Raw genomic sequence first — 11,538 nt, 5'->3', positions numbered from 1 at the left:
TTAAACATGAAAACATGATTTGTGACTCTGAAAAGTATGCAACAAAAATTGTCCATACATTTTCTGTGATCTGTGACTCTGAAAAGTATGCAACAAAAATTATCCATCACCATTTTTAAGTCCGAAACCCGCGATTCAAGTTTTTAATAAACTATGTTAAAAATGAATTGTTAATTTATTAATAATTTCATATATTTATTTGATTACTTTATATTTTTGCCATATTCACGAAACTTTGGAGCAGCTGTCTCATATTTTTGTTTCCATACACATCCTTATTTTAGAAAAGGAATGTATATTTCATGTTGTACCTTGTTACTCAATAAACACCACCAACAAGGCATCTCTGCACTATATCATTTGAGTAAGGCTTGAATACGAACAAATATGTGTAACTGTATGTTTAAATTGTTTAGCAAACAATTCTTTCGTCTGGAAATCAGTGGTGCCACTTTTTTGAAAAAAAAAACATATATTATTGGACTTAATTTGTTAAGTATATATATAAAACGTACATATATAGTTAGAATGGTGCTCTTTAGGTTAAAATGAAATGCGTGTTTTTTTTTTGCATTTACTTAGACAGTTACAGGCTATAAGTTCGGTTCGGTAATGTGGCAATGACGGAATAAGTCAGTTCCTGTTTTGAGAAAATGCAACCAAAATTGATAAGATAATAAGATAATACGAACAAAAAAAGAAACAAAAATTACATATATATATATATCGAGAAACATACTAAAGAAAAAAAAATACAGTCTCAACTTTGCAATTGAAATGCAAATTTTATAAATTACAAATTGCGCACATTTAACATGTAACAAACATTCAAATTGCCTTTTCTATAATTTTGTCATTTCTTTTGACTGGCAATAAGTTTAAGCATCTTTTAGTTTGTCGGGCAATACGTATAAGTATCTTTTGAAATGTTGATGTTGATCATATTGTTGCTAAAAAGCCATTTTAAAAAGCACAAGTCTGTTTTTGGTGATGAATTACTTTATGCTTAGATACACTTCTGTGCCATAGTAAACAAATTTTAAGTGTAGTATAAATGTTTTTCTATTTTCTGTTTACATGTAATGCAATATTATTTTCAAACTGCAAATAACTGCAAATTCTAAGCTTCCGTTCAATTAATGTCCAATACACAATTGAAATATGCAAAAATTCAAAAAGACTCTAACCGTTATTGTAAATCAGAATAGCCTTTTTCCAGTAACATCACACCGATTTTCCACACATTAAATCTGTTGTCAAATGCACACATTTGCTTCATTAGTATGAATGTAAACATTTCGTTCCAAATGAAAAACTAAAAACACAAAAAAAAAACACAAGAAAAAAAACAAAACCGATTTTTAAATATGATAAAACTAAGGAAAACTCTGATACTAAATGGACAACGTTGGGGTACACCAGATGATCAGATTTAAACGTGTCCCGCTTATCGAACTACTCAACGTGTGTACTTTACATTAAAGCCATGTATTTGAAATGTAAGGAGTTGACGTACTATGTATATAATTAAATTTATTTGTAAATAAAAACAAATTATTAAAACCAAATTGAAGCTGTTGATGAATATCTGATGAAAAGAATGTCATTGCATGCCATTGATATTTGAGCATAGTATTTAAATAAGCTAACTGCCAACTTCGGTCATGCCATCAATTTCCTTCTTCGATTAAACACAATAACTGACTTTGAAATCTAGGTGATTATGCAGACAGACGGGCGAGGCTATATCGGGTCAGAGATACCTTCTACGCCAATGTTGAGGACATTTCTGTACATCAAAGTAGCGAGTATGAAAATTAATTCACATTTTCCATTCATTTCATCTTCTCAGACATACAGTTCACATTCAACTTTGGCAAATTTACATCTCAAGTAATAAATCTCTAACATATAAATATTATAACAGGCATATGTACATAACACTGATGTCGTATGGATGATACCCAGTTCGTTTATTCTATGTGATCACACATATTCATAACTATATATCGAGTATATTACATTGGCTAGATAAGTCCATATGTATATAACTATAAGACTTATATGATTAATTGAATGTGAGCCGAATACATTAATCGAAGCCAAAAGGTTAAACTAAGAATTACTAACTAAAGCACAGCATGTCATAGCAATGTGTGGCTAGAGAAGCTAATTCCAATTTCATATCCCGATCTGCGGCATACCGCAGATAGTTTTATCGAAGGCGTGGCAAAGTTTTAAACCAGATACATTCTTTATTTCCGCAATCCTCTGCCCGTCTGTTTGTTTATAACATCTTTCAAATGCAATTAGATCAATATCTAACAAAAGCTAACATGAAACGATCGGTCCAAAATTATTCTGCAAGAAATCCTTTTATTTTTCACACATTTCACCAGCCATGATTTTATTTCATGAATATATTCTAAGCAAACGATTACAGAACTAAGCTTACCAAGTTTAACAGTTTATGTTTTTCTTGTATTTCTTATTAATTTTTGCTTTATTTTGAAATATCTTAAAATCATAAGCAGAATTTTGTCGACAATGAAGGATTTCATATGTTTGGCGTTGTTGTTGCTATACTCGTAAGTGAACCAAAGATTGTAAAATACCAAAATTATTTTGAGCTGCAGAGCCTAGACCAATAGTTTGGTGTGTAACTACTTTAAGCACATTTCGACAAACTTAATAGACCCTTATACTTCTTAGATAAAGGGTATACAAATGATAGTTAGGAACTTTTTAATATAAAGTTAATGTCCTGAATGTAATTATGTATTGTTGTTATATTTTACGTGATTGTGTAAATAAATATGTTCCCGACGTTCAGTTTTTTAATACAGTCTTTTATTTAAGTTGACGCCTTGCTTCACAATTTTCAGAATACCTTACCATCCACATAATACTATCTGCTTCGCCACATAAAATATCACATTTTTTGGGAACGATTTAATATTCTTAAATCGATGGATATTCTTATCCAAACCGATGGATATTCTTAAAGGTCCTCCAAACGACCGAGATAAACCAATTTCAAAAACTAGCTATATCTCTGGAGTACGTGGAAGGAAAAATTAATAAATTTTGGATTCAGAGATGATAATAATCGATGAATTTTGATCCGAGGAATCGGATGCTCAAAATGAGTAAGAATAAGGCCAACAATGCGTAATTCATATTTTATGTAGCATACTTTCAGGTTTTACCCATTTTTGCCGTAATTGCAACACCATACCATAGATGGCGCCACTACGTGACTTTCCGTATATGTATCTGCTTACTGCTCACTTATGTTCACCCGGTCTTTCACCTGATGATTCGACTCTTTATAGTCGTTCGTGGTGTCTTCCAAGTGGCCAACAACAACAACCACTACAATAAATACTGCAACAACAATTAACATTAAGCGATCATTGTAAAGTAGCAAGTGGATTAACCCCGCACACAGCAAAAGAGAAGCTGTAATTGACATTTCGTATCTCTGCATATGAGAAATGTATATTTACAAACCAATGATATATTTCCATAGGAAAAATGTACGCATTTGAGAAACTGTGTCACAAATCCTCTTTAGGGAAATTGGCCATAGAAAAAATGCAAACCTATCCTATCAATCATGGAATTCTTGACACCATCTGTAGTAGCTCCACCCACCATCGTCATGTTGGGATGACTAACCAATTTCTGCATTTACTACCCGCCAGTACCATCCACAAAACAGCTTACAAGGTATAGCTATCAGGCTTAAACTGTCTCGTGTACCTGGTATTAAGTTACGGTAAGCGGATGTAGTTGTCAAGTTCAAGTCACCATGAAATGTTAAAAGCAGACAAACTAGTATGTGGAATACCAGGCGAACATAAGTGAGAAGCAAGCAGAAATGCAGCAAGTCACTTGATTAGAGAGTGACGCAAAAGTGTCTGAAATTGTTGCAGCCTCAAAGTATGCTACAAAAAGTATTTCTGCAGCAGCAGTTGTGTAGTTTATATTATTTAAGAAATTTTCTGAGACCAAACAAACCATAACCGACGTTATTCAGAAAATTGTTTTGAAATATATTAATTCATCAAGCTATAATGGAATTTTCTCTATATATGAACAAAGTAAAAATGTAAAGCCTTGTCTAAAATCCTCTAAAATAGAAATCATGGATTACTTGGATCACTGTCTTTAAAATAAATCATTTTTTAAAAAAAAATATTTTTTAGTATACTTTCAGGCTGTACCAATATAAACCGACATTAAGAAACGAACCCATAGATAGCGCTACTAAGTAAGCAAGTGACTTCCCGTATTTCTGCTTGCTGGTCACTTATGTTCGCCTGGTATTTCACCTGATGATCTAACACTTGTTTGTCGTGTCTTCGATTGGCTAAAAACTACAACAATAACGACCACTACAATATATACTACAACAATGGCAATCTTGGTCAGATACCTTCAATTCTTTGGAAAAAACATGTAAATAATGTGAAGCATAAGGCGAAAATGGCAAAGCGACAAGAAGATTAGCCCCGCGCACAGCAAAATACCAGCAGTAATTGATATTTCATATCTGTGCATATAAAAAATCTGTACTAAAATGTCCCACACATTTCCATAGGAAAAATGTGCACATTTGAGAAACTGTGTCACAAATCCTCTTTAAGGAAACTGGCCGTAAAAAATGCAAACTCATCTTATCAACCATAGAATACTCGGCTTCATCTGCAGCTGATTCACCACCACCAAGTAAGCAGCAAGTATTTTGTATTTTATTTTATTTAGGAAACGACATGATTTAGACCTAAATTATTTTCAAATACATTAAATGCTAAAAGTTATAATTTCCTTTTATAGATACATAGTGTGTATTAAAATAAGCTATTTTCATAGGAAAAATGTGCAAATTGCAGAAACTGTATCACAAATCCTCTGTAGCGCATATAATGGATTACTTGGCATTTTCAAGAGAGATTGCTTTGAAGTTTTTTTGTTTCTGTTTTTTATTTAACTGTTAATATTATTATTTGTTGCTACCCTAACACTCAGCTATAGTTTGGTCATGTTTAAAATAAATGGCAATTAAGTGAAGTAGTAGCTGTGCAGAAATCGTTAGCGAACTTCTATGATCCAAGCTACAATCATGTCTCCTCATTTCCGCTCTTTTACGTATGATAGGTAATATTAATAGGGATTTATATTATTTATGGCGTCGGGAATATCTCATTTCATTTTGTCATTATAACATACTATATGACAAATTTAATTTAATTTTATTTTCCATGAACTGTTCATTCGTAATTCATGTCTTTCATGTATTCAACACGACACATTAAGCTAATGCTCTTATAACATCATTTAATATAAATAGTTACAATCTAAAATAAATAATAAAATATTTTAAGTTTATGGATTTGTTTGTAGAAATTGTAATTATCATTAAAATGTACATATAAATAAGTATGTTCTATTTACGCATCTCAACAAATAGTTGAGTCTTTCCTTCTTTCGTTTACTGGCGTAAATCAACAGAAAATACTTTCATATACAACAATATGGCGCAATTTTATAGTATTTAAAAATCAAATCTTAAAGAGCAACACTCAACTAAACTATGTAAGCTGCAATAACGCTATGCGCATTAAATTTGACTTTCTGATCAATTTTTCAAACAATAACAGCTATTTACAGCTTTATCGTCAATAAACTTTTGTATTATTTTTTAATTATCAGCTTATAACAGTATTAATTACAAGTGCGAAAGCTACTGTCGACTGTGAAATACCCGTTAACCATTCGGAATGCAAAATACATTTTCGCTGACAAAGTGATGTGACTTGAGCGCTAAAATAAAATGTAACGACGATATAAACCATAATTAGTATTAAAATATACAATTTTATTTGAATGACACAATAATATGTAAGTTATATAGTAAACAGTGCCATTGTAAATCTAACATAATTAATGAAAACACCAGCAAAAAGCCCCTCACATTATTTAATCAATAATTTTCAGTTTTTTACACGATCGTATTGATTATAGATGGGGATTATTAGGCAAAAGTTTTAATTTGATATAACTAGTCTATTGAGATATAAGAAGAACCGAGGTACACAGAAAAAACGAGCTAAAATCAAGAAAGACGAAAACAATAAGATAATTCTTTAGTTTGAGACATTTTCGATCTTGAGAAAAGTGATTTAATCTGAAAAAAAAGATTGAAGAACGAAATCTTTCTTAAAGATTCTGGAATTTTTGTATCAAGATATTTTCAAGACTGAAAAGTTTTTCACTCAAAATTGGCAATCCTCTTTTAAATCAAAGTCCTTCAATCCAGTAATAAATTCTTCAAAAGAATTTTAATCTCAAAGCAATGATTGAAGAACGAAATTTCGCTTAAAGAAATTTTCAATTTGAAATTTTTGTTTCAAGATATTTTCAAGATTGAAAAGTTCTTCACTCAATATTGGCAATCCTCACTTTAATCGAAGTTCTTCAAGCTTTTACAGATCCAATATATGCTTTATAGAGACGGAAATGTCTTCTCTTCTTAGCACAATATTAAAATACCTCTCTATCCTTACGGATTATCATTTCCCTTATTATTTTCTGAAGTTTATCGCAAAGGCCTAACACTTAAAATCGAATCTTAATGATTTGTTTCTATTTGTTGATGCGGAAACTCAAAAAGAGAAGTAATACCATTGCCTTATAGTCTCTGCAGTCAATGTATTTATATTTCAGCTACATATATTTCCTAATTGCACTTTATGGGGTCGAAAATACATCCTTCAATCTATCGCTGTAATTTTCCGTAGACCCAAAGTTATTATAGCGTCTACGCTTTGGTGAGTTATCTCATGATTCTGCTAGTTTCATAACGAATGGGCCATAAATAGCAGACATAATAAGGAAAGAAAGTTTTTATTGAATTCCATTAAGCATTGGCACAGCTTGTTGATGTTGGCATACAACAGGTAGCCAATAGTGAATAGTCTACTATAGTATTCATTTAAATTTCTTAATAGATTTGTGTGTGAAGGTTCGCATGAAGGAATATGCATTTAATTAACATATTATTATATAATGAATAATATAGGCGACATCGATAATAAATGTAGGCAAAGCATTTAAATTTGGAATTGCGGAATTTATTTTTGGATCGCAAATTGGTTTTATTTATTTAATTAAAGTTTATTACAGATACAACTAAATAATTAAATGCAATTGACCCATATTTTTGAATACGAGTAATACAACTATTCATATTGTATTTAATTTGCAAATACAAATTGTCGCAATCATTGGCAATTTGTATTATTCAGCAAATTACATATATTATTATTTGTTATTTTTCGCTTACTGTGTCAATGAGTAATCAAAACAAATTGCAAGCGATGTCTGTCAATGTAAATACAAATAAAAACTTGCGAAAATCGAAGGTAATGAACATTACTAAACATTACAATGATGTCAAATTTGGGGAATAGAATTTATCGACTATATAAGACTATATAAGATTACTTAATTAGCCCGAAGGTACCGAAAATGGAAACCATGGTTAATATGTAGTTAATTAAGCTGATGCTGGAAACTGATTATGTTAAATTTCATGGACTCACTAATTATAATTAACGATTTATTAGCAATGCCCATGACATGCAAATACAAAATAGTGTGTGTTGTTTATCCAATTACAACCAGAGAAAGCTACCTTGAAAAATGCAGAAGATATTCGTATTCGTATTCGTATTCGTATCTTTCATTGATTAGCAAATGGTTATTATACATCGTAGCATATTCGTAGTACTCTCAGCATGACAAATCTCAAATTGTTGTGTTTTGCCCTCGCCAAGAGACAGTCCCAGATGCGGATGCAGAGCCACCGCCACCGCTACCGTCACCGTCACCGTCACCATCAACACCACGAGCCGCAGCCGCAGTCGCAGCAGCCGAAGCAGCGGCAACGTCAAGTGTCATAGAAACGATGACCAGAGAATGAGAGAGACGACAAAAAGAAAGCGGATTGCGCAATATTTGCGTCATCGCATTAAGCGAGACGACGCAGACCGTCGCAGAGCAGAGCAGAGCAGCGAAGAGCTGCGCAGAGCTGAGCTGAGCAATGGAATACAGACTAGGGGCCAGAAACCAGAAGGAAAAGGAAAAGGAGAAAAAAATGCAGTCACCACAAGTGCCCCAAACACGTACACAGAGAGAAAAAAAGCAGATGTCAATGATAAGAGCATTGCTTGGGAATTGATGATGTTATACAACTATAGCAAATGCATAGCATCATCTTATGTACGTGTTGACTAAAATTCAAATTTATGATATTTTAAATTTTAAGAGCTTCTTTAAGCATAAACGAAATTTAAAAGAGCATCAATTTTTATTTCTACTTTAGCTAACAATATGGTATATTTTGACTTCTATGGTATATTTGGAATGTAACACTTCAACGATATACCAAATATGACCTTCAGTATGTTTTAGTATGTTTTCGGTATATTGTTTGGTATTTTTTAAGAATATTACATGACTGCGTAGCGAGTATCTTACAGTCGATCACTTTCGAGTGTTTTTTATTACTTGTTATTACACAGTAGTAGAAGAGGAAGTATATTATACTGAATAAAACTAAGGTTACACTAAACAAATAAGAAAGTTACAGTCGAGTGTGATCTACTGTGAGATACCCGCTACCCATTTTTAATAAAGGCAAAATATTGCGGTATTATTTTCAAAATATACCGAAAATATTTTAAAAAATACTAAAAATATACCAAATGGTATATTCAAAATATACCATAAACGGCACAATGTGCCAGATTGTCGGCCAAAGCAACTCAGACCCCTAGTAAGTAGGCGTTTTTGCCCATACAAAAGTATTTCTTTAATAACTTCGACAATTTTTATCTGATCGCAACCAAATTTTCAGGAATCATAACTACTATAAAATTTGAAACAAACTTGATCTGCGCGCAAACATAACAAATGCTGTCGAAATTATAGCTCTATCTCTTATAGTCTCTGAGATCTAGGTGTTCATACGGACAGACGGACAGACACACAGACACACAGACGGACAGACGGACATGGCTAGATCGTCTCGGCTGTTGACGCTGATCAAGAATATATATATTTTATAGGGTCGGAGATGCCTCATTTAGTACATTGATAATAAGGGCAATTCCTCTTAAAAAAAGTCCGCAAAAGTTTTGAAGCCAATTCAAGTCAATAGAACATATGACAGTGGTAATTTCGCAGGTGTATATTAATATTTTTTTTGCGAATTAAGATATTATATTTTAAAGTACGAAAAATGCACCTCAAGAATTTCATTTGACTTCCACATTTAGTAGGCAGCTTTTCGCTCGGTGTAGCTTCAGTTCGACCGGCATAATTGCGGATACAGATACAGCCGAAACCTGGAACCGAAATACTCGTAAACCGAAATGTGGGTGAGGCCTACGCGCAGCAGCCAGATTTGAAGCGAAGATGAAGACGGCGACAACGACAACGACAACGACTGCGTTACGTTTCAGTCTCACAACGTTGGAATGCAATTTCTCTTCTTTAAATATTTTTTCAATTGTTGTGCGTTTCGCCTTCACGTTGCCAATGCTTTAGAGTAGTATTAATCAACTTTTTGGCAGGGAGATGCCAAGCCGTCGTCATATATACATACATACATACATACATACGTATGTATGTACGAATGTACGTACTTGTGTACATACTTGAATGTACGTTAGTTACTAGCAGGTATTATGCGGCTTTGTCCACGCGTCTGTCTAAAATATTGACTAAGTTTTATATGGGCCAAATACATAGCTGGAAATGAATTAAACTTTCACTTATATCACCTTGGATTGCCCAAGTTTCACCAAGAAAAAAGGCAAATACCTTTAATATACAGATCTTTTGGAAGTCATGCAAGTGACGACGATTACACACACACACACACACAGACACTCATACACTCAGTATAGTCTATAGCATTGTGCGAGTCAATGTTGCACACACAACACCAATTAACTTTGGCTCTATAAAATATTTATAGCCATCGAAGTTATTTACGAGTTTACAAACTTTGTTTCTACCATATCTAAGGGGAAGGGTGCATCTAGAAAACAGCTGGAAACGATTCGATTTCAACAATTACTTTTTGCAAAGCGAAAATCCCATATTATTTATGCATATTCCCATTAGAAACTATTAGCAGCAGACACTCTCATTTGCCAAGTAATGTGTAAGCACATTAGGCAACAATTATGCAAATAAAATACTTGAAACTGAAGGAAGTGATTCTTGCCCGTTCCAATTTTTCATATTTCTCGCAGGTTGACACAAGTAAATAATAAGTAAGGAAGCTAAAGTCGAAACTGTTTGATTACTCGCTACCCATTTAGAATAATACCAAAACAGTGCAGTATTTGTTCTTCAAATATACCAAATTAATACACCGCAAAAAACTAAGATTTACCAATGATTATATTTAGTATATCAATATACTATAAATTCAAAATGTACCAGAGTACAAAATATGCCATTTTGTCAGTCATGGCAACATAACTTCGACTGCAAAAGCCGTTTTTGTTCTATAAAATGATTTCTTAAATAACTTAAACTTATCTTAAAATAACTTAAATATCAATACAACCAAAAATTATAGCTACATCTCTTATAGCCTCTAAGATGCAGTCATTCAAACGGGCAATTGGACAGACAAACAGACTAAGAATATATATTCTTTATGGTATCAGAAATGATATATATTCCCTACAGGCACAAAATTATAATACCCTTCTCCCCAATGGGAATCCGGATATAAAAAGTATCTTGAGAATGAATGAAGAGTAACTTTCCTTGAGCGAGGCGGTCGATCACTTGATGGCCGAGTGGCCTACTGAATGCACTGCACCAGGAAGTCTTTTCACTTGGTCAAAGCAACAGAGTGTTATCTAAAACAGCATCCATGAAGTCATCTGCTGCAAAACTTGCTTGCCAACGATGTTGGATGTTGGATGTTGGCATAATCTTTATTTACGACAAGCTGGGCGAAGAAGTTGAATGGTCGAGCAACTAGTTACATGGGTAAGCGATTAACTCGATTGAAAACTTTTTGCAACGATTGCGAGATTAAAAAACATATTTGATAATTTGCAAGTAAGCTGCTCGTTTAAATCAATATTTGTTCTTATTTTGCCACACACTCACACAAATATTTGTTGGTTGTACATAAGTGTGAAAGCCAAAGTAAACGCAACTTGAAATTGTATCTTACACTCTTGACAACGACATGGCCTCGCCCGACATGTTTATAAAGTTATTTATTTCTGAAACTTTACCTCGACCCTACTAAAATCGTTTTAAAATAAGCATATTTTTATTGGTTTTTAAGTATTGTCACCTCGTTATCCAAAAATTGTTGCATTAGGCCCAAGAATGTATCTTCGACCCTATAAATGCGTACTTGGTTGTTATGATATGAATATTAAATTTTAGAAGAAGAAACACCAACTTATCTTCTATTATGCTATATAATAT

Source organism: Drosophila albomicans, chromosome X (genome assembly GCF_009650485.2).
Source record: "Drosophila albomicans strain 15112-1751.03 chromosome X, ASM965048v2, whole genome shotgun sequence".
Classification (NCBI taxonomy): Eukaryota; Metazoa; Arthropoda; class Insecta; order Diptera; family Drosophilidae; genus Drosophila; species Drosophila albomicans.
This window is presented reverse-complemented; position numbering follows the sequence as displayed.